The 24,418-nt window shown below is 43.3% G+C and overlaps 1 protein-coding gene across 1 annotated transcript in view; it reads left to right on the forward strand.

Moving 5' to 3' along the window:
• Sorcs3 (sortilin related VPS10 domain containing receptor 3) overlaps positions 1-24,418 on the forward strand; it is a 623,313-nt gene that overhangs the window by 283,684 nt on the left and 315,211 nt on the right. The gene's annotated exons all lie outside the window — the stretch shown is intronic.

Consider the following 24,418-nt stretch of genomic DNA (forward strand, 5'->3'; position numbering starts at 1 on the left):
TCCCACCTTGGAGACTTTGCTGGGAAAACAGTTACAAAGTGCAGATATATTTTTTTCTCACTCTGGTCAGGGAAAGACAAAAAGGCAGTTTCATGGGTTTGTTTCTGAAATGAGCAATAGAAATTAATGTTTCTAGGAATCGTTTGTGATTCTTGAGACCTTTATCACTCATCCAGGGAACGATGAGATTGGGTTCTGTTTGACTTGGGCTAGATTGGAACCCCTGGCTGTCAGTGACAGAAATACATTGCACATGGTGATTTATTTTTTAACCAGAATATTCACTTTAATATAAACCTCTCATCTTTACTCACTGAGACAAAAGGACATGTCGATACAAAGAAATGCATTCATGTGCTTCTCTGTTCAGTTTGAACCCTGTACCATTATTATGACCTTGGAATGCAGCTTTTTTAGCTTTCAGTTTTTCAGATTCCCTTTAAAATATGTCTAGAAATGTAAACGTGTCATTACTGGATTCTCTTTCCAGCTCACATTAAGTAAGACTCTTCTGATTCTCTCTGTTCCCAGGTTACCTTCAGCTCCCTGCACTCACTGGCAGTGGGCTCCAGCAGGCTTTGTGGTTAATCTTGTGGCCGCACTTGCTTTTCACCTAATGAGTTATTTATTTAACAGATGGCCACCGCTTTCCTTGGAGGCTGTGAATCCATTAGATGAGATCTGTTGCTCACACAGCAAAACTGTAAATTGTGCTTTTATTTATATAGTTGCTCATCATATGGTCAGTGCATTTTTTTTCCCTTTGAGAACAAATATTTCTCCAAATCTTCACAGTTAATAAGCCATTAGGTTAGAGATAGAAGTGGTGTGTATGTGTGTCATTTGCTTCTCAGTAGCACGCTTGGGCAGTGACAATCCATGAATGATGGATCTGTAATCAACTTCCTAATGGGAACGTTTGGGGGATAAGGCTGAAGGAAGTTGGATTTGAGGCGTATAGTATCGTCTGTCTTACAGACTGTGACTAGGATGAACATCATTTCATCTAGCAGGTGTCATCATTCTGTTGAAGTGGGAAAATTGATGTGAGAAGCCTAGAACTTCTCTCATTGTCCTCAGTCAATGATATGGTGGCATCAGAGTTATTTTAGCGACCTTGACCCACTCCCACTACATTTGACGTGAATTCTGTCTCTCTGGCCATTAACTATAAATCGTTCATCACCTGGGTTTGCATTTGACTATGGTCAGGTACTCTAGTATTTTGGGATGACTCTGAGCCTGGCACTTGGAAGATGCAGAACAGTGGGTGGCTTGCCCCACTAGAGGAGCAGCTCTGTTATTGTGGAGCCTGTTGAGTGCCAGCCTGCAGCTTCCCAATCTCCTTACAGGAAATAAACACCCGTGGGTCCTCAGAATTCAGTATTGTCACTTGAGTCTTGTCCTCAGGCCTATGCAGTATGGCGACTGCCAGGGTCAAGTCTGTTTACCAGCCCTGTTTTTTGTAGAGTCTGGCTAATGGCTGTGTATGTCGCAGCCAGAGAGGCATCATGCCCATCCATGAATCTATCTGAGAAGTGATCTTTGAGTGGACAGGGAATTGAAGGCATGCTGTGTTCTAATTGTTCTGGCTCCAAAGCTACTGCCACCTGCAGCTTTAGAGACAGTGTTGAAAATGGCAAGAATAATACACAGGTCTAACTGCCAAGGAATGTGATGCCTCTTTGCTGTGAGGGTGTATTTTGCACCCCCCCTCCTCCGCCTCTCTCTCTCTCTCTCTCTCCTTCTCCCTCCCCCTCTCTCTTTCGTGTGTGTGTGTGTGTGTGTGTGTGTGTGTGTGTGTGTGTGTGTGTGTGTATGTATATGCGCGTGCACACACACACATGCATGCATATGTGGTGGATCTAACATCGGATTAGAAACATGACTTCATTTTATTGAGCTTCTAACAGTTTCCATGTACTGGACTACGCTGAGCACTATAGTGTCTAAGGCCACTCTCACTTGCGTCTGGAAGCTTTATCGCTATTGTACACATGAGGAAACTAAGGCTCAAGCAAGTGTCAGTGTCTTTTTGTAAAATACCTGATGAGCTGTCTGTGACTCCATTCTGTTTTCTCTGGCCCTGGAGCTTGGCTGGCATTGCCACACGTATAGACCTCAAGAGGACTGCAGTTGTCATAATATCAGCAGTAACAGGGCTACCTGAGGGTCTTTGCTCATTACAATTGGAGGACTGGCAATTTCTGGGAGGTGGAAAGGTCTGGTAGGTCCTCTGTCTTTTAATTGATTTACCAGGGAGAAGGATAATCACTTCCAGGCTTCCCTGCAGAAATACAGTGGGAATCACCCAGTCAGCTCTTTCTTGATGAGGATGCTGTCTCTGTCAAGTTGCTGAAGAGGTACTGTATGTATGACCAACAGGTTACACAGGCCCATACAAGTCTTCAGATACAGCCTCGTAGACCTGAGACACCTCTATACAAAACAGAAAATAAAACTTAGAACTATCAGGTTTCTGCTCTCCCTGACCCACATCTCCCAATAGTGTTGGAGAATGGAGAAACTAAGAAGCTCACAGACATTAACGTCTCTGCTGCTTGAGTGCTACAGAAAAAAGTAGGTGTGTCAAACAAAGCAGCTTGTTGTTCTGTGGCAATCTGCAAGTGTCTACCTCTAAGTGAAGTGTCCGGGAAGGAAGAGTTCATGGTTTCAGAAGTGTGCAATTCTTCCTGGGTAAAGAAAATGCACGCATGCCAAACGTACACACAGACCTGGAGATGCAAATTGCAGTGCATGCACAGGTCAGGAGGACACTGGTCAGGCAGTGGTGCTTGATTTCTACAGTGCTCTAGATGACTGTCTCACAGGACAGTAGGAGCCATGGAGTGTCCAGAGATGGTTAACGTACTCTTTCATATTTAAAAAAAAATCAGATTTGCATAAGAGATTTGCTATATCGATTTTCACATGAAATCTTTTGGGGGATAACTTTAGATGATGTGGAGCTCACAGCTCGAGGTGGCAGAATTAACCTGGTTTCTTGTGTCTAGTTTGAATGCATTATTCACTATAATGAGAAAGGTCACATGTGAAAAGTTGATATTGGCAAATTGGCCTTGAGGTAGAGGATAACACTTAGATGACCATGAGAGCTGGTACTGACTGTTCTTAGCATCATGACTTCAGACTAGACACCAGGCTTTCGTAGAGCCCCGCTACCTGACCATGCTTCTAATAGGGTTGACACCATTTTTTTTTCACTGCCAGCTCCCTCCAGAGCTTCTTGGACTGGACATAACTCCTAGAAGCCTGGCTGTTTATAAAGCCTCAGCTGTTCCTCATTCACTAGGGCACTGCCACTGTGTCTTATTCACCCGGTGTGCTGCCACCGTCTCCTTTTCTGTTGTCTCCCCTGTCTCTTAAAACCAAACCTGCTGACTACCCGTGTGAGATTGATCACTGTGCTGATGGAGAGAAATGGTTCCACTCCTGTTCCCTCACAACCACCTTGTTGTTCTTGCCTCATAAGTTAACACAGCTAGTAGAGGGCTAGAACAATGTGTCAGGAGAGGTGTTTAGCGGAAAATATGTGAGGGGAGGAGTGAGGAAATAAGAGAACACAAGGTCGCTTACCGAGTGGAAGTCCAAGCCCATTTCTTCTTGGTGTGTCCCTCATCATGGGGGAAGGAATCAGAAGCATGGAGAACACTGTAAGGAGAGACAGTGGTCTCCACGCTCCCATCCTCCCTCTGCAAGTACGGCCCAGTCACACAGAGGCCTCGAAGTTGTGCTTTGATTCAACTAATCACATAAAGGAAAAAGAGCCCAGAGTAATTCTTGGAAATCCATTCTTTAGTCACAGAGCCCCTTCTCTCAGCAAATACATGGTATGTGGTCCTTTGTATAAATTACTGCGGTATGCTGCAGCCAAGAATTTATTTAAAGGCTCATTAAAATGATTGCTATTTTTTCGTTTGCATTTTATTTGAAAATGGGAAGAAAATAAACTCATAGCCTGGATGGTCTCCAAGCTGCCCTTTAGTCTTTCTTAACAAACATATTATCCTTTTTAAAAATAAAAATATAATTTCAGTGAGATTATCTTGCTATTTAAGAGGAATAATAAAATTAGCTACTTAACTACACTTTTTGGGGGCTTTATGTTTGTCCAACATATTTTAAAATTTGATTATTATTGGTTTGAAGTTTTCATGTGTGTATTGTGGATTTCAACAATGTATCATGAAGATGGCAGGGTTCAAAACTAAGGAAAGAGGGATTATTTTTTTCTTCTGTGTAGTGCTAGTTTAGACTGCAACAAAGAACAAAAAGAAGCTTGTGCCTCGGGGTGGTGAATGGGAGACTGGTCTTGTTTACCTGCCTGGGTTATCCAAGGATCACAGATACTCAACCAAACCATGAGAAGAGATTTCATTTAGGCTGGTTGTCCACCAAGGGCACAGTACAAAGTTAGAACTTGGAGCAGGAAGATGAAGGGCGAACTTGAAGGAGAAGGCATAGGAGAGGGCAACTTGAGGGAGAATGTACTATGACATCCTGGATGGTAAGTGGCAACTAAGACGCTTGTACTTTAGAGGCTTTAGAATTGAAGGTAGTGTCTCTCAGTCTGAACATGAAACTTGGAGGGCTGGAGGGATGGCTCAGTGTTCAGAGCACTCAAAGGACTGTGAGCTGTACACCCCTGGCAGCTCACAACCTCCTATAACTCCAGTTCCAGAAAAGCCAGTGTCCTCTTCTGGCCTCTGTGGGCACAGACACAGAACTGCCACCCCCAAATGAAGAGGATACCCTCTAACTAGACAGGACTCCTAGTGGAGTGAAGGAGAATACCAACTCACCCACAAAAAGTTCAACCCAAAATTTACCCTGCCTACAAAATGTACAGGGATAAAGATAGGGCAGAGATTAAGAGAATATCCAACTATTGCCTGGCCCAACCTGGCCCATGGGAGAGAGCCTACCCCTGACACTATTAGCAATACTCTGCTATGCTCACAGACAGGACCCTAGCATAGCTGTCCTCTGAGAGGCTACATCCATAAGTTGATCTTAAAAAATGCATAGACTCACAGCCAAATGGAAAAGTGTGTTTGGTGGGTAGGGGATGATAGAAGGACCTTGAGATGACAGGAGTGCCACAAGAAGACCAACAGAGCCAACTAACCAGAGCACAGAGGGGCTTGTGGAGATTGAAGCACCAATCAAGGACCATGCATAGACTTCACCCAGGCCCCCTACACAGATATAGTAGATGGGTAGCTCAATGTGGGTTCCCTGTTAAGGGGAGTAGAGGCTGTCTCTGACATGGACGTGGTTGCCTGCTTTCTGGTCACTCCCCTTGGCGTTGCTGCCTTGCCAGGCCATGGAGAAGAGCACATCTCAGTCCCGATGAGATTTGATGAACTGGGGTTGGGGGTCTGGCCTTTTTCTGAGGAATAGGGGATGGGGGAGGGGGAAGATGGAGGGAGCGCAGGACCAGGAGGAGAGGAGTGAGGGGCTACTATAGGAATGTAAAGTGAATAAATAAATTAATTTAAAATTATTCTTCTAAAAATAGAATGAAATACAGTGTCCACACAGAAGGAAAACACAAGCCTGTGGCGTAATTAGAGGCCATGGAAGGTAGATTCAAAAACTGTGTAGACCTTGGGAGGAAGTTTGGAATTTAGAGGAAGTGAAAGAAATGGCAATTAAATCTGGAAGTAAAAGCAGCGGGTACTAACAGGTGTGTTTGGTTTCAAAGCTGCGAGTTGTGAGAGAGATGGGTTAAGAGTAGATATCCTGCCTCACCTCTGACCCCAATAGCTCAGAGGTAGAGTTAATTCTCAGTGTGGAAAGGTTTGAGAAGTGTAGCAGCTTCCAGAAGAAGCTCCACACCATGAGATCCATGTCAGGAAGGCTGGTGCCATGGCTATTAGGGTAATGAGGTAACTGACTGAAGATGCCGCAGTGTCTCCTCTGCTGCCCAGCCCTCAACCGATCTCCACAGTGTGCTTGCTAAGTGTTGCAAACTCCAACAGTGTTAGCAGAGTTCTCAAGAGCAGGGTACCAGAATGTTCATCCCACCATTTGGGTGCACAGTTATACAGAAAGTGCATCCCCTTGCCCCTGAGGTACGGATAGTAAGGCGAACAACCATCAGTACCAGTACCAGTGAGAGAAAGGATTTTTATTTTCTTTCTCCCTTGGTGAGCTCAACGGAGCAAACTGGTTGCTGCTGGTGTGCACGCTCCCTTTGCCCCTGGCCTGCACTCCCATTACTAGACCAAGGTCATAATAGCAGAAGTCGTTCTGTGGAACACTTTCTGCTGGCGAGTGTGTCCAGGTAATGAAGGTGGGAGTCCTGGGAGCTTTGTATCAACCACATTTCTCAGGTGCAGCTTGAGAGTCAGTGAGTCTGTGTTCCCTAAATTGGGGTCTGAGCTGGCAATGCAGATGGAGACATGGCGTCCTGCACAAATGGAGGTCTTTGCTCATGCTAGCAGCCCGATGTGGAGGGCCTCCTGAGTGCAGATGCAGAGTGTTAGCTCTGTCACCCCACAGTGCAAGTCTAACTCTGAGAAATGGCCTGGGCTTCCTTATGGGAGACCAAAGGGGAGTGGTGATCCAGAGAGGACAGAGGTACAAGAAATGTATAGACTGTCTTCTGGCTAAGCTGCCATCGATACAGAAGGTGATGGTTCTCCTAGAACTTCTTATGTACTTTCTCCCTAGACCCAGCAAGGCCAATGGGTGGTGGCGAGGAAAGAGCTTCCAGTGCATCCTGTGTCTTCTTGCTGTGTGAACCGAATTGATTTATTTTTATTTCTTGAAGTCTCCCTCCGTTTTCCCATCTATAAGTGGTGCTTGTAGTAGTCTTATTAATTTTTCAGAATAGCTTTAAAAATTGAGTGACAACGCATGGGGCCCGATGTAAAGCAGGGGCACCAGAGGATACCTTTCTGTCCTCCAGCTAAATGATTTCCTTTGTCCTTTCCCTTTGCTCAGTGATATCTCGAAGTCCCCAGGTGCTCTCTACCTGTGTAGCATACATCTGTCCTGCGAGAAGAAATCTATGCCTTTCTCAATCTAGCTCTAGGCAAAGTTTTTGCACCTTCTGTAACAAAAGGTTATATTCTCCATGTTCCTCCTGTTTCTCACTCCATCTCTCCTTTCATCAATCAACTGATGGGTTGTACGTCATTTAAGGAAGTAGCAGTTTAAATTAATGTTCTCACAGCTCTGACAAGTATATACAAGGCATTTCCACCCATCATTTCCTAATTCCTAGTTGACAAGTAGAGCTACTCAGAGCGTGAATTCATATTCTGGTCTGCTTGCTGCAGAGCTTCAGACAGCTCCTCCATTACTGTGTACCCCACCAAATTCTACCTGCTCCTCCATCACTGTGTACCCCACCAAATTCTACCTGCTCCTCCATCACTGTGTACCCCCACCAAATTCTACCTGCTCCTCCATCACTGTGTACCCCACCAAATTCTACCTGCTCCTCCATCACTGTGTACCCCACCAAACTCTACCTGCTCCTCCATCACTGTGTACCCCACCAAACTCTACCTGCTCCTCCATCACTGTGTACCTCACCAAATTCTACCTGCTCCTCCATCACTGTGTACCTCACCAAATTCTACCTGCTCCTCCATCACTGTGTGCCCCACAAACTCTACCTGCTCCTCCATCACTGTGCCCCTCATCAAATTCTACCTGCTCCTCCATCCCTGTGCCCCACCCACTGAACTATCTCTAACTGTGCAGACTCATCAGAGACCTTGACTGCAGGTTAACTCCCCAACTACATGTCTATAGATCTTTCTATGGAGCTGCAGAGTTTTGCACATTGACTGCCTAAACCTCACCCTAGCACATGTACTTAAGGGCAGTGTTCATTTGGAAATAAGAGTTAGGAGAGAGCTAGTGGCCCCAAATCTGAGCTTTTCAGTTATATGAGCTGGTATCGTGCAGGGGTTAGGAGCAGCAATTAGTCCCTGATTGGGCATTTGGAAGGAGAATGAGGACTGGTGCTTACAGAGTACTTCAGTCATGCAAAAAAAAAAAAAAAAAAAAAAAATCAATGAAGAAACTGAGTCCCAGTAAGAAGAGACTCTTATCAGGTCTTCATAGTCAGCACTGGCTTTGGTGATTCTCAGGACACTTCTGTGCAATTACGCAGAAAGACACTTATGTCACAGGCAGACCTATGTAGGTACAGAGCTAAGGGGAAAGTGATAGCTGAGAGATGGATGTGGTACTCTTGATTTAGAAATCCTAGAGCTTCTAGGCACTGGTATTAGAGTTTGGTCAAGTCTTCAGGCCATGGTAGCTGTAATGGAGAACTTGCCCATGAGCATGTGGTTAGTCCATCAAATCCACAGGACCAAGCTGTACTCAGAGTACCCACATAGAACAAAATCAGAAGAGATCCCGAGCCACGGTTCAACAATGAGGAGAAAAACCCTCCAAGCCAGGGAACATTTGCTTCCATGTAATGTCTAAGAGGAGGCACCAAACAGAAAGACTAGCCTCAAGAGAGAAGCTAGAAGTTCTAGAACATTATTAGGACATAAAGTGTAAAGCAGATCAAGCCTAGGGTTCAGTGTTGAGCCTGGGAAATTAATGGCAGGTAGTTTTTCTTTTTCTTTTTCTTTACAGTACCTTTTGCCTGTAGGGATGGTATCAGAGAAGCACTTGACTGATTAATGAAACAGCCAGGCTGGGCTAGACAAGGACAGCCACATAAGAAGAGCAGCAGAGAGATAGGATGCAATGATGCAATTATCCAAAGTGATCTTTGGCCTGAACCCCGGCTCTTCAATCATCCTGGAAGAGGTAGTGGCTGGAAATATATGCAGGCTAGATCTTTCTGACTGCACTCTGAACCCACAGAGAAGCGAGCTGATGTCGGAGCAGAGCTGAACACAGGCTGGCTGGAAACTGGGTGTGGAAAAATGAACTTCTGGCTTCCTGGTCTCAGCTGCCCCACCTTGATCCCAAGTCACAGAACATTGGCATTCGAGACCTCAAGGGAGAGCAGCCTTGCAGACAGGAGGTTGTAAAAAGTTATTTGTCTGTGAAGGTTTTTCTCGGCATTAACAGCATCTTGGTGTGTCTGTCTGGAGACCTGTCTTGTCTCAGCTGGACTCTGTGCCAGTTGCAAATGCCTTAGAGTTCTCCCTGTCTAGAGTGGCTATAAAGATCATTTCTCTTTAGTCTCACAGCTGGTGGCATGTGAGCCTTTCCATGTTGAATCTGCCCTAGAGGATTAAGGCAGGAGCGTGAGGCTTGAACCATCAACCCTAGACAAAAAGGGTACATGAACAATATTGATACGTGCATACCTGATCTTCCAATGAGAGTGCAGCCAGGACTTGTTGCTTGTCTTCAGGAATCACGCAAATCCTTGTGTGGGAACCTTCCATAGCATCCCAAATGGGAGAAGATACCCATGTTTTCTCTTGTTGAGTCTGTGGTCATGAATCTAGCTATTCAGGTTTGAACTTGCCCCATTCAACCATATCTTCCTTATTATCTAGGGCAAGTTTTAGTTGTTCAAGACTTCAGGCCATTTCATATAAAATGGGTCTCCTTCCTGCCTCCCTATGTCAGTCGCCATGCATTGGCTCTATGACACACAGGAAACTCTACCTCTATCCTCAAAAGGTGGGATATTGACTACCTTGCATGATAAAATTTCAAGTCTAATACTCCAGATTGAATTCTTGGATTCAGTAATATTTTCCAGGACACAGTTCTTTCTACCTTTCTTGTCTGGTATCTAAAACTGTACCTGTATGTCCTCAGAAAAAAAATCTCCTGTCATGTATGACCTGTGTTTTGCATGGATTCCGATGTCATATTGAGACAGGAAAACAGCCAGAAGTGTAACCCAAGATATTTCAAAGCCCACAGCTCCAGGCACTGCATTGTGCTGGCATGCTCACGTTTAGATTAGCTGGCCTAGGGTGACCTACGTGGTGCTCAGGCTTATCTCACATGAAGGGCCATGCCAAAATAAAACAGGTGTTCCCTAACAAGAAGGAGCAGCAGAGCAAAAGTATATGTAACAAAGGCCACCACACCGCCTCACCGGGACTTTCGAACATCAATGAGATAAATGGTCTAAGTTTAGCATCTTTCTTATTTTCCATCTTTCCTGTCTTTGCACCTTGGCTGTCACCGAGAAGTGCTCATTCCACTGAGCAAAAGCATACTTCTCTTTCAACCTTGAGCACAAACCTTCCAAGAAGTCTTCCTGACACTCCAGTGTCTAATCTCCTCAGAAATCCTAGATAGGATTCTAGCCCCAAACTCTAGAAACCATATAGCTACCAATAGGCTGATTGTTTTAGGTAATTGAAGGGAATTAAACATTCTCCAGATCCTGCCTATCCCATGTCCCCTTTTTCTTCCCCTCTACATTGTGTCTGGAGAGGGCTGGAGATGCAGGTTAGACCCCAGCTCCTGGGGGATGCTACGGCACACTGGGCCACACAATGAATCTGAGGGTTGGAAAATTTGTCTAACGTAGAGATTTCTTCATATTGGACATAAAATTAATTCAAGATCAAGCATGCAATGTACTCATTACATGACTCCCCTGCAACATATGCTGTCACATCACGCAACACCAATAGACAGGACTTGAAGCACATTGGTCAGGTTTAAGGCCATTGAATATCATGAATTTCTGTGTTGTTGCTCTACATGTGTTGCCTACCTTTACTGAAACATACTGGGTTAATGATGCAAACACGAGTCCAATCCTTTCCTACTATGGTTCCTCACACTTAGCTATTGAGTTAGTATATCTTAATATTAGACTGTGCTAGCATGTTTGGATTTTTTAAATTGTTGTTTGAGTAGCTGACAAGTTTCATAAAAATTGTTAAATGAACTTTGGATTGGGATCAGGAATTCCTGAAATGGCCCTGAAAATTCCTCTGTCATTTGTATTACCTGTTTACTCAAAGTTACTCTTTCAAAATTGATGTTTTTAAAATAAAAATTTGGGTCAGCACTGAAAAATGTTGAAGGTGCCATATAACCTGCAGTATCAGATATTCAGTCAAGGTTTAATTACTTATGAAAAGAAACAAACACACAAAAACACATTTCACTATTATGCAAATTTTTGTCTTCAATAAATGATAAAATGTATGTATACTAAAATTGTTTTAAATTAAATTTCTATAATTTGTTATACTGAATGTTTGGTTGTATACCTATTTATATGAATATATACAAAGGGTATCATTGAAAATATATCAGATATAAGGGGTCACAACTGGAAATCTTGAGCCTGTCCTGATTTAGTGCTGAGGAGATGGCTCAGTGTGTGAAAACTTGAGTTTGTGTCTCCAGCATCACTGTGTGCAAGATGTGAGAGTGTGTATGTACAGGGAGTTGACGTGGACTCATTAGATTGTATATATGTGTGCTATAGTCATGTGTACATGTGTGTACACATGTGATATGCATCCTTCCCTCCCAAATGTATGACTACTTCTTATTTATTTATCATTGTCACACATACATGTGTGTGTATGTATGCACATGTATGTACAACCTATTGGGTCCATTCTACATTGCTTATGTCTAGATGCTAGATGTGTCCAGGAATGACCACTTAGGACTAGACAGCCTGTGTGGGAGTTAGTCCTTGGCGGAAACTCATTCTCCCTCTCTCAGTAGCCAATGACCAGCTGTGATTCTTCATGTAGGTGTAGAACTTTGTGGAACTTCCCTGATTGTGTTGGTATGTCTTCTGGCTCAACTGTAGCTTATTAAGCTTTCAAGGTGGCCATGTTGTATTTCTAGCATCAAGAACCACTGGACTAATTGGAGTGACGAATCCTGACTTTAGCACACTATTTTCAGCGTCTTTCATTCTCTAGGTCTTTGCTCTCATGGAGGCGTGCTCATGACAGTGATAAGAACTGTGGCTCCTAGGAGGAATGAGGCAATGTACATTAGCTAGCTTTCTGTCACTGAGACAAAATGTGCGATACAGTAACTTATGTGGAGAAAAGCTATACTTTAGCTCATGATTTAGAGTAGTTAGGCCATTTTTGCTTAGCCCTATTGGGAAGGATATCTTGTGGGGAGTGCAAGGCAAGGAAACCGTTTCTTTCCTGGCATGCAAGAGATCAGAGTGTGTGTGTGTGTGTGTGGGGGGGGGGGGAGACAGAGACAGAGACAGAGAGGCAGAAGAGCTCAAGGGTGAATGACTCTAATATGTCCTAAATTTCTTCATGTAGGCCTTACCTTTCAGAGATTCTGTTACTTTCTAGTCAATTCTGAGGATCAAATCTTAACACCGAGGTCATTTCAAATCTAAACTGTGGCACGGTGGTTCTGCCTGTCAAGTTGAAGAAGCTCACAGTGAACCTACCATTCAGTTATTTCAACACACCATTCCGAGGCTGCCAAGGACTAACGGCGGTGTCGGGGAGAGGGCTTTCTGGGGACAGACAGCTGTACCTGCCACGATACAGAGTTGTGACAGCAAACTACACTCAGAAATACCCAACAAGCTGAGTGGAGGTTGAGAGAAAGCTGCCATCAGGTGGTAGCAAGGGTAAAGAGTCCATGAGAGCCAAGTCTCCTAGGCTGGGCTTTTCTTGGATCAGGTCTGTGTCCTAGAAAGATCTCTTGGGGAACAGGATAGAGGTCCGACTTAAGGAAAGGATGAAACAGACAGCAAAGAGCCACATATGGTATTGTTTTGGTAAAATGAACCATGATTATGAGATACCAGGATGTAAAACCAGGAGATATTTATTTGTGATTTAAATGCATTCACAAGATGGGGTACTCTGTAGTGTTTTTTGCAGGGTGAATTTTTATGAAAAGCTATACATTATGAGTTTTCTTTTTTTAGCGGTCATAAAATTATATGTTTGAAACTAAGTGAACAACATCTGTATTATAGTGTGTGTGTGTGGGGGGGGGGGGCGAGGAGTTGCCAACCCATTGCTCTATGCATGAAACAATGGGAACATAAAGTCTTGCCACAGTGAAGAAGGAAGAGGAGACAAATAAAAATATTATAAAGGTAAAATTATGCACCTTTGTGTTTTCTTGGATGTTGGGGTATAAAAAGAGCCTGTTAAGGTTGTACCTGGCTGTTAAAGTTCAGTGTTAGAGCAAATAGGTGGGAGCTAAGGGGGGCTGGATATAGTAGTAAGGCATAGATGGGCTGCAGCAGAGAAGAAGTTTATGGGGAAAATAGTTAACTTGGTTGGGCCATTTTGATGTCATTTTGGGTGAGAAGACTGTTAGCCACTTTGCTTCATGTTTCTGGATCTTAGGCTGGGCTGGGCTAAAATTACAGAACACACGAGTCTCCTTGGCAAACCGATGACTTTAGCAATGAAATCTCTATGGACCCCTTTGTGCTGAACATAGGATCAAGTGCAAACAAGTCCAGCTCATTGTCAATCTTTCAGGCATTTATTGAAAATTCACTCTGTGGTCAGTTGCTACTAGACTCTTAGAGTTATGATGATGAACAAGATTTAACCTACGCCTAAGGGCACATATTATAATGAACCTAGTGTTTTTGGTGACACAGAGGAGAAAGATTAAGTCTACCATAAGTGTTTAGAGCAAGCCAGCACAGGTCACACTGTCCTAAGCCTCAAAAGACAATGGGCAGGAGAAATGGCTCATCAGGAGAGGGGTCTGACATCCATCCCAATGACCCAGAATTTGATTTTTGCCACTTATATGGTAGGATGACTTCTGCAAGTGGTCCTCTGACCTTCACAAATATGATAAATGTGTTAAACAAAAGAAATGAGATGTAATGTGTCTTGTGTGTTGTGTGTGTGTGTGTTTTAATGTGTTACCCTTGTAATTGGGCATCATTTTTTAAATTAAGCACATTTGAAAATATATGAATGTTTTTTTTTTTGATGCCAGGAAACTTAACATTTAATTCATTAGAAGAGTGTAGTACCAAATCCAGAATATTTTATTCATAGGAGTAACTGATGTTGATCACTTTATAAGATTGTTTTAGTGTGACTGAAAGCTTAGGGCACCCACATTCACCATTAGGCAAAGGATCATTAGATATTAGTTAAGAAAGATGTAATGTTTCCCCCTAGTCTAGAATGGCCAGATTATGGCTGGCCCTCGAAAGAACTTTGCCTCAAAATCCCGGGCAGATGGCCCACCCTCATGGCTGATTAGGCAACAGGAATGGGTGGTCAGTTCTTGCTTACCATAAGAGAGCTTATTGAAGGTCACTCACAAAGTGGCCAATTTATATTACTCCCTTCACCTTGCCACTCTAATGGCCTCTTCCAAATGATGCTGCTCCTCATGCTTGGCCTCTCTCTTTTTTGGCAGGGTTTGAGAGTGCTTCTACCATTAATTACAGGGCACAGCGGTGTGTGGTGGTTTGCCTTCAGGTGCCAGTGAGGTTGGAAGCTAGCCAAGCAATAGACACTTGACCCAGTGGTATGGGATAACTGATTGGCAGCATTTAGACTCCGGTGCTGCCTTTAGATTTTGCTGTAGTTTAATGTATTTTCTGTAGTTTCAGGACTCCCTGTGCATTACAAGCCCATTCAACCTCAGCTTGCCTCTTTCCTCTACTGTTGTTAGTGCCTTACATTTTTGACTGGGAAATAAATAGAGTGGAGAGACCAGAGCTTCTCCAGCTGATATGGCTCTCAGTAGCTGGCAGGTGAATTTATTACCTGGAACCAGGCTGCTTTGACATCTTCCAATTGAACAGGTTTCACTCGCCAGGGAGAGATGCTTTTTGGGGGGTGGGTGAGGGGATGTTACATGAGACTTTGCTTTTAGTCAGTCTGTAACCTGCTCAGAAGTCTCCCATCTACTTCCTACTGGTTACCCACATAGTCCGCATCAGCTCTTTCCTCCTGCCTTGTGTTTTTCATGTGCGTCCACCTTCTTTGAATTCAGACACTCCGTTTTGTTTTGGTTCCCCTGGCAGCTCCAGAGCTTGTACCCCTGGCATTTTCTAGAGTGCCTCTCTAGATTATTTTATCCACTAACTGGTTTTCTCGTCATCTTCTCGGCCCCGCGCACTGCCTTGGAGGAGCCCCTAAGGATTATCTGAATCCAGCCTGCCTCCCACTCCCTTTCACTGACACACTATCTTGGGATGTTTCTATCTGAATAAGTGTGGCTAGCTCTTTTGTAGCTGGCACTGAGCGCCCCAATTCTCATACCTGGCATTGTGCCTGGCATAAGGTCTTGCGTGCTCTAGAGCCCAGCATTTTTTCTTCTGCCTCTAGCTTCAGCTGTGATGCAGGTGTCCAAGGCAGTTAGTTCCAAGAGAGCTGGATCTCAGCCACCTGCCAACGGGTCTCAAGATTTCCCCCGGCAAGGCCCATAAAAGGGGTAACTGATGAAGAGGGCCTTTGCAGCCGCCTTTATCCCAGCCTCCCACATTTCCTGGTCCAGATGGCACCTGGGTTTAGATGTCCCATCCTGGATTCAACCTCTGTGGTCAGCACTCTCCTGGCTTCTCCTGTCACTGCAGCAGGACTAATGGCTTCCAGCTGTGCCCGTGTATAGTCTACCCCCAGTACAGAGCCAGGGCCCTTCTGCTGGGGTTTGGGAGTAAGGAGACGTTTATACTGGGATTGATTGTCCCTGCCTTGGTGCTTTCATAGAGCCGCGTTTATCTTCTCGCCTAGTATGCATCTCCCTGCAGTCTGGCCATTTGTTTCCCTGTCTCCCCTGCTAAACAGTGAGTGCCCCAGGGCAAGAGCCATGTATTATCTGTCCAGGCTCCCTGGTACCTAACACAGTGCTTGGCACTGGGTTGATACTCGGTTCAACTAAGCAGAAATCAATAAACAATTACAAAGTGAGAGCCTAGGCGTGGTTGATGCAGGAGAGCCACCCAAACTCCACGTTGTGTTCTTTCATATTATGCAGTGATTCCTAAAAAGCCCCGAGAGCATCCGATTGGGTCTGAAGTGCCTCACATCCTTTGGGTAGAATTACCACCAAGAAAGAGGGCTGTCAAGACAAGACAAACTGCCTGTGATGCTTTGTCAAGGAAATGCTCTGACCAAAATCTGGGTCAAAAAGTGAATTTCTCAGTGGGTTTCTACCTTACCTGTTCCAAAGCAGAAGACAATAAGATATTTGGTCAAGAATTTATCTTGCTCCACAATTCTTGGGGGATAAATGGCAAGTCATGCTCAATATATTCAATATGCACTCAAACATATACAAATATTGTACATGTCATTTATAGATATATTGAAAATTAAAAGAAGACACTGGCAGCTTGAGCCATTATTTATGAGAGTTATTGATTTACTTCTCATGTCAGCTAGTTTTTGTGATACTCCATATTCTTTCCAGTCAAGCAAAACTGGGTGAATCTGACTTTTTCTTTTTCTTCCACATTTGGCCACTGCTTAGTGTCTGGTCAGTTCAGAGGTGGCTGACTTTACTGCTGTTTGAACTGGCCCTGAGCACCTTATCACGGCCTCTCGCGGCCACCCATGTCACTGCAGAGGCATGTGCAGGCATCTGCTCGTTCTTCTTTCTTTTGGGATCTGCTTCTCATGCTCAGATCTGCAGCTCCTCTGGCTGCTGTAAACACATGCTTCATGCTCTTGACTTCTCTTCCACCAAAGAAGCCAAACCAAACAACCTGGCTTCAGTCCCTGAAATCTCCCAGTGGGTCTAGACCGTCCAGAGGTAAAGATGACTGTAACATGGAATTCCAAATCCTAGCCTTTTTCCAAATCCTTCTCTTTTTGCTTTGGTCCAGATGCAAAATTACCAAGAGTTTCTGAGTCTCCACTGGGGAAACAGAGGCTTGGTTGCTTGTTCAGATGCATTGCCATGATGAGTCTGAATTTAGCTCTTAATTAATAAATTACTCTTAACACACTTCCCAGCTACAGGAATAGATATTGCCCCCGCCTTCCATTTCCCTCTCCTCCTCATGATTCTTAGTAAGCATCTCTGGAAAGGGCCCAGCAGAACATCTACCTGTGATGGACTGGAGCTATGGTGGGTGACAGATTTGTGGAAAGTGGCCAAGGAAACCCTGCTCTGCATTGTCCATAAACTTTAAAAGTCAGACACCATGGTTTCCCAGAGGAGCCCCTGAAATAGTTTGCAATATTGAAACTTGGATTACAGTATTCATTAAATAGAGTTGTAAGTGGACATCTTCCAACCAAGAAGTCACATGACCCAGATGGTTTTGTCTTCTCAATATGAAGAAGTGGCACTGGCATTGAAGAGATTCCTCCAGAGGACAGAGAAAGAGAAAGATTGTCATGGTTTTGTGAAGACAGCACAACCTTGACACCAACCCTGAGAATGACACTACAGGATAGGACAATTAGATCGATCCCTTTATTGACACATATTGACAATCTTTAATAAAAATCACAGTGAGTTAAAAAAGAGAAACTCCCCCAATGGGATGATTTTCCCCACAGAGCATCCACAGCACACATCACACTTAACTGTGAAAGCTGAAGTTTCCTCTTCTGAACATAAGGACTGGGTAAGGGTAATCACTGTCACCTCTTCATTCAGTCTCACTGCGGGAATTCAGGTCAGTGCACGAGCATGAAAGAATCAAAAAGTGTGAGGATGGACAAGCAAGAGACATTACCGTGTGTGTGTGTGTGTGTGTGTGTGCGTGTGTGCACGTGCTTATGTGTGAAGTCAAAAGAGCTTCTAGGAGACCCCTGGAGTTACTATGAGAACATGACCAGAATACAATCCCAAAGGACAGTAAACATTTCTATGCTGGATACACACACACACACACACACACACACACACACACACACACACACACACACATACACATGACAGTGGTAATTAATAGTAAAGAATGAGAAAGGTCTTTCTAAAACGCTATACAATGTTTTAAAGAGGGATTATAGAAAGGCTAAAAACTGGGGACTAATTTTCCCCAAGTCACAACTGTTGATTAAAAACAAACTCAATCTAAGTTCAGTAGATTTGCCTTTGAAATTTTGGTTTTTTTTTTTTTTTTTTTTTTTTTTTTTTTTTTTTTTGAGACAGGGTCTCACTTTATAGGTCTGCCTGGCCTGGAACTTGATATTTAGAACAGGCTAGCCATAAACTCAGAAACACTTAGGTGATTCTGCTTCCCAAGTCCTGGAATTATAGGGATGTATTAGCATGTCAGCTTGGTCTATGAAATTTTGAAGTTAATTCTAAAGTTTATAAATAAATGTAATTTATAAAGATATATAATTACAGCTGGATATTGAGGTACGTACTTGTAATCCTAGGACTATGAAGGCTGCAATAGAGGGATCATGTCTTGGAAGCTTGCTTGAGCTATACAGTCTAGAAACAAAGCAGGTCTCAATTCTCTCCAAAAAATTAAGACAAAAGACAAACAACAAACAACCTCCCCAAGCCCCAAATAGCTAAGACAATATTTTTGTCTGGATTTTGAATCTGGAGATTAAACTGTAGAATGCTATGCATACATTCTGCCAATGAGCTACGACTCCAGACAGAGATGTTTAAAGGTAACTTTAAAGAATTACACACTGGAGATATATATATATATCTCCATACACACACACACACACACACACACACACACACACACACACACACACACACATATATATATATCCATATATTCACTACTTAAGATAGTATAGCATTAGTAAAAAGACAGAAAAACAGACCAGGAAAAATAATAAAATTCAGAAGGGGCTTTATAACAAAGGCAAACACTGAAATGCAAAGATAAGTGTGCTCTGTTAAACCTACAGCTTTGCCTATTGTGTATACTACTTTTAACAGAGAGAATGTTGATTTTTCTTACTCTCACAAAAAAACACATTTCTGATAGATTGTAGATATAAACATGAGAGCCAAGTCCATAAAGCTTTTCAGAAGAGGGTGAGATACCATCTTTTTGACTCCTTTGTGGGCCGACTCCTTGCATCACCACAAAGAGTTCTGGTGTGAAGGAAAAGACCGATACACTGGCTCCAGTGGCAGCAGGGCTGTTCAACAAGAGCTTTGGAGGAAGAGAAAAGAGTTGCAAGTTGTACATCTCACAATCTATCACACCCAGACTCCTCAAGGGATTTAAGACTGTGAAGTTGAAATGAAAAAAAATTAAGGGGGATTATGTTGGTTAGATTTTTGTCAACTTGATGCAAACTAGAGTCATCTGGGAATAGAGGACACCAAGTGAGGAACTGCCTCCATCAGAAAGACCTTTGGCAAATTTGTTGGGCAGCTTCTTGATTAATCCTTTATGTGGGATTCCCAGAACACTGAGGGCTGTGCCTCCCTTGGATAGTAGGGGCTGGGTTATATACGAAAAGGCTGACCACGCCCATAGGCAGCTTCCCTCCAGGGTCTCTGCTTCAGTACCTGCCTTCAGGCTCCTGCTTTGCTTGAGTTTCTGTCATGGCTTCCCTCGATGATGATATCAGGACACGTGAGCCAAATAAACATTGCCTCACTCAAGTTGCTTTTGGTCGTGGTGTTTATCACAGCAATAGAAAGCAAACTAGGACAGTAATTTAAACACTTCTTTTCACAAAAGGATACATACATACATACATACATACATACATACATACATACGTGTGTGTTTATATAATGTTAAATCTAGTTGAGTTTCAGTGGTTCTCAGAACTACAAAAGAACTATTCTGACATACATTAGCTAAAATAGAGAGATTAAATCAAGTAGAATACCTTTTTTAAAATTTATAGTGACCATAATACTAAGGCTAAATTTTGTGTTATGCAAGCATTGGCAAAGTAATGAAATGGCAGATATCTTGAAATGATACTAGGACAATGTAAATTGGATTTCTTTAGAAAAGAAATATTTTTACTAAATTTAAATATACATGCATCATAGGACCCAACAGGTCTGCTCTGAGGTAAATAGTATACAGAAGTGTCTGCCTAGGTTTATTGAAAGACATGCAGAAAAATGCTGATATGAGTACAATTCACAATCAAGAACCAGCCTACATGTCAATCAGCAGTAATATACAGATGAGTCAAGGAATTTTTATATGGAATTCCACCCATTAATGAGAGTGACCAAATGACCTGTATTGAGTAAGTGGCACAGTGTGTTATTCTCACAGAATATCTAACTATAAAATGTCAGAGTCAGATTAAGACAATGAAAAAAATGTACTCCATGACTCTGTTTGGCACCAACTTAAAATACTTGAAAGGTGAGGCACCAGAGTACGTGAGAAAGTCATATCCCACTCTCCACTCAACTGTGGAGAATGTTCTGACCGTTGGCTAGATCTGGGTAGGGGCTTAAAGTTTACCGCCTGTATTGTCCTTGGCTGGTGCCTTAGTTTGAGCGGGACCCCTGGGCCCAAATCTGCCTATCATAATGTTCTACTTGTAGGTTTCTAGGACCCTCTGGATCCTTCTACTTTGCCGTTCTCCCATGCTTCTCTCATCTAGAGTCCCAGTAGGATGTCCTCCCCTCTGTCCCAGTTTCTTGGTAAGTGAAGGCTTTCGTGGGACATGCCCCTTGGGCTAGTATGCAGATATAAGTGAGCATATACCATTTGAGTCTTTCTGCTTCTGGGTTAACTCACTCATTATGATAATTTCTAGGTCAATCCATTTATCCACAAATTTCGGGAATTCCTTGTTTTTAATAGCTGAGTAGTATTCCATAGTGTATATGTACCACAGTTTCTTTATCCATTCTTCTACTGAGGGACACTTAGGCTGTTTCCATGTTCTGGCTATTATGAATAAGGCTGCTATGAACATGGTTGAGCAAATTTTCTTGTTGTGTGCTGGAGCATCTTCTGGGTATATTCCAAGGAGTGGAATAGCTGGGTCTTGAGGAAGCCCTATTCCCATTTTTCTGAGCTAGCACCAGAGAGATTTCCAAAGTGGCTGTACTAGTTTGCATTCCCACCAGCAATGAAGGAGTGTTCCTCTCTCCCCACATCCTCGCCAGCATGTGGTGTCGCTTGAGTTTTTGATCTTAGCCATTCTGATGGGTGTAAGATGGAATCTCAAAATTGTTTTGATTTGCATTTCCCTGATGACTAAGGAGGTTGAGCATTTCTTCCCCTGGAGGGGGAGACCTGGTGGCACTCAGAGGAAGGACAGCAGGTTACCAAGAAGAGACTTGATACCCTATGAGCATATACAGAGGGAGGTAATCCCCCTCAGGAACAGTCATAGGGAAGGGGAATAATGGGAAAAGGAGAGGGAGGGAAGAATGGGAGGACACAAGGGATGGGATAACCATTGAGATGTAACAAGAATAAATTAATAATAAAAATTTTTTTAAAAATTAAAAAAAATACTTGAAAGGAATCAATGTTAATGACAAGGGACAGAGTGGCTACTTTAGGGACAGGAAGACAGAGAAGTTTTCAGGGATTTTGCTTTTGTGTCTTGTTTTCATTGCAGACTTACGTCCGCACATGCAAATCTGCCTATGTAACCTTGCCAAGCTGTGTACACTGATTGGTGTATGTTGTATATGTTGACTTATATAGCAGCTTTTTTCTTTATCCTTTAATGTGGAGTCATATCTATTTAAAAAGTGGACACATAGTTTTCTGCTAAATATATACATCTCATAAAATTATGCATGTGGGCACACAGCAAGTTGTTTTTAAAATGTTTGCAACAACCATACTTTGCACATTGGTGACACTGATGTGGCTTACTGAATACTTCAGTGTGCTGTGTGAACAACTGAATTTTGACTCAAGTGGGTTGCATTTTGCAGCCATTAGGCATGATATAAACTCCCACTCTAGCTGCATGATTACCTGAGTTCTAATCCTAACTTTTCCACATATTGACAGCTGCTTCGGGTATGTACCTTGGGTTCATTGATTAATTTCTTGTCTATAAAATGGGGGTTGGTTTTAGTTTTGACCTTGTTGGTTATTAAATAAGACAGTCCCCAAAAGTGCTTAACACAGTTTCTGCCACACAAGTAAGGGCAATAAAGGTCAGGTGATGGTGGCGATAGCAACTACTGTTGGTCTTAGGAGGGAGCCTGGAGTTATTGAAAACTCCTGTAGAGAGCCAGACTGTTTGATGCCTAGTCTTTGTTGCAGTGGCCATGTTCATCTTACCCTATTGTTCAGTGGCTTCCAGCACACTGTCTCCTGTCTGGGTTCATATTCTCTACATCTGCAGAATACTGTGTGTGGCTTTGCTGGGAACATGACTGCTCCTGGTACTAGTAAAAGTGAAATTGCTTGCCACAGCACTGTCATAGTCAGCATGTCACAGAGGCTTTGACGTTACAACAGGGCATTCAGACCTCTTCATGAACACCCAGAGCCTGTTCTTGCTGTGACATGAACTTACCTGTATATTGAGTGCCTGCATATTTACTTACATGTCAAGTAAAATCAGAAACTCTGAGCAGGGGCATCACGGAATATTTCTCTTTATGTGTAGTTAACAGGGTCATGTTTCTCTGGTGGCATCTCTAAGTTCTGGAGAAAAAGGTGATCTTTACTATGTCTGGGCTTGCAGATTTTTCATTTTCTTTGTGAATATGGAAGAGAAATTACAGTAGAAATGCAGCTCGCTGGGAAGATGTGGTTATGTCATTTGGGTGTTGCCTCTCTCCGTGTAAGACCCTGAGCTCTTGTTCTAGAAAGGGAAGAGATATGGCCTATGAAAGCTGGCAGTGATGCCCAATCTAAGCTGGACTCCACTCTCAGTCTAATATGAGAGGAGGCAGAGGGAGTGTAGTTAGCCAAGGCAGGGCTCTGTTGGAGTCAGGTTCACACTGAACAAATAAGGTTCTCTGTCCGGAAAAAAAATACAAGTGTCCATACATGCTATGGTTTCTACATTGGATGTGGTAGTTTCCTGCTCTCTAGGAATCAGACAGAAGGGATTTTTGACCTAGAATAAAAGAAGGCTCTGGGAATGCAAGAATTAAAAGATAAGCACTAACCTTTTAAGGGAGATACAGTGAAGCTGTGAGCAAAGAGGCTCTACGCAGAAGTGTGGTCTCTTCATGGGTGGGTAGTCTGACTTCAGTGGTTGGGCTATGTCATCACCTCAGTTCAGCTGTGCTTCCAAGGACCACCCTCATGACTTAACACTAAGATTAAGCTCTTAAAAACAGTGGTGGTTTGAGTAAGAATGGCCCTGGTAGGCTCATATATACCAATGCTTGGTCCGAAGATGGTGGGCCTGATTGAGAAGGATTAATAGGCGTGGCCTTGTTGGAGGAGGAGGTGTGGTGCTGGGAGTTAGCATAAGTGTCAAAAGCCAACACCAGTTGGCTTACTGGCTTCCTGCTTCCTGCTTTCAGATCAGATGTAAGCTCTCAGCTACTCCTCCAATGCCATGCCTGCCTGCCTGCCTGCTGCCCTGCTCCCACCATAGTAGTCATGGACACAAACCCACTGGAATCATGAGCCCCCAATTAAATGCATCCTTTTATAAGGTGCTTTGGACATGGTGCTTTGTCATGACAATAGAAAAGTAACTGAGACAAAGACCTTGGAGATGTGGGCTCAAAGTAGAAGGCTGCTCCTGTCTAGACATCAGAACAATGTTTGTTGAGGTGAAAACATAAGATGTTTAGTGGCTTGAGACCGAGAGGCAACTAACACATATACAATGTTCATGCTTTTCCCAGCTACACATTGTCCACCTGTATATCTGACCAGGCTACCTAGACACTGAGGCCTGATTCTTTTTTGACTGTCTTAGGTCCCCCTTCCTTCCAAGAGAGTTAGCTGTGGTCCATCCTAAATTTTGTGTTTGTATACATGGTTATATGGTGTCTAAAGGCAATTGCAAAGGTAAATTCAAAGTAAGAAAGTAAGAATTTCACCATGTTAGTGGTCCCCTGCCAGAAACTTCAGACATGGATGCATGAAGCAAGATGGAAGAGGCTGACTGGGGAGCCAGGGTTAGATATCGCAGGCCCGTGCACTTGGGCATGACAAGGATAAAGGAAAAGACGGCCATGTAGGTGATTTTAGAAAATGGTCAGGACTGTTGGTGTGGGAGTATTTATCAGAAGAATTGATTCTGTTGATAACTGAGCTGTCAGATGGATTGATTTGTTTCGCATCATCCTCAGGAAGCCAGGCACTGAAGACACAAATGGAGGCCTGCCCCACGGGCTTAGCATGAGCTTAGATGTACATAGCAGCTTCCTTTTCTTTGGCCCAGGCAGGCCTATGGGTCTGAGAGAAGTGAATTTAAGAGAAGAAACCTCTTCAAGAGAGAGATCATTGAGAAAGTGGTAAATGAGTTAACATTAGATTTGCCTTTTCTTAGAGGTTATCAAGCAGCTCAGCATATTTCAAGCCCAGCGTGTCCTCCATTACCCCAGCATTGATTATACACAGTGGAATGACTAGGGAAGGCATTTAGTCACAGACTGCTGACCTCCCAGTCCCTGTTGTCACCCTCTT

This window comes from Acomys russatus, chromosome 5, assembly GCF_903995435.1.
Source record: "Acomys russatus chromosome 5, mAcoRus1.1, whole genome shotgun sequence".
NCBI classification, from domain to species: Eukaryota; Metazoa; Chordata; class Mammalia; order Rodentia; family Muridae; genus Acomys; species Acomys russatus.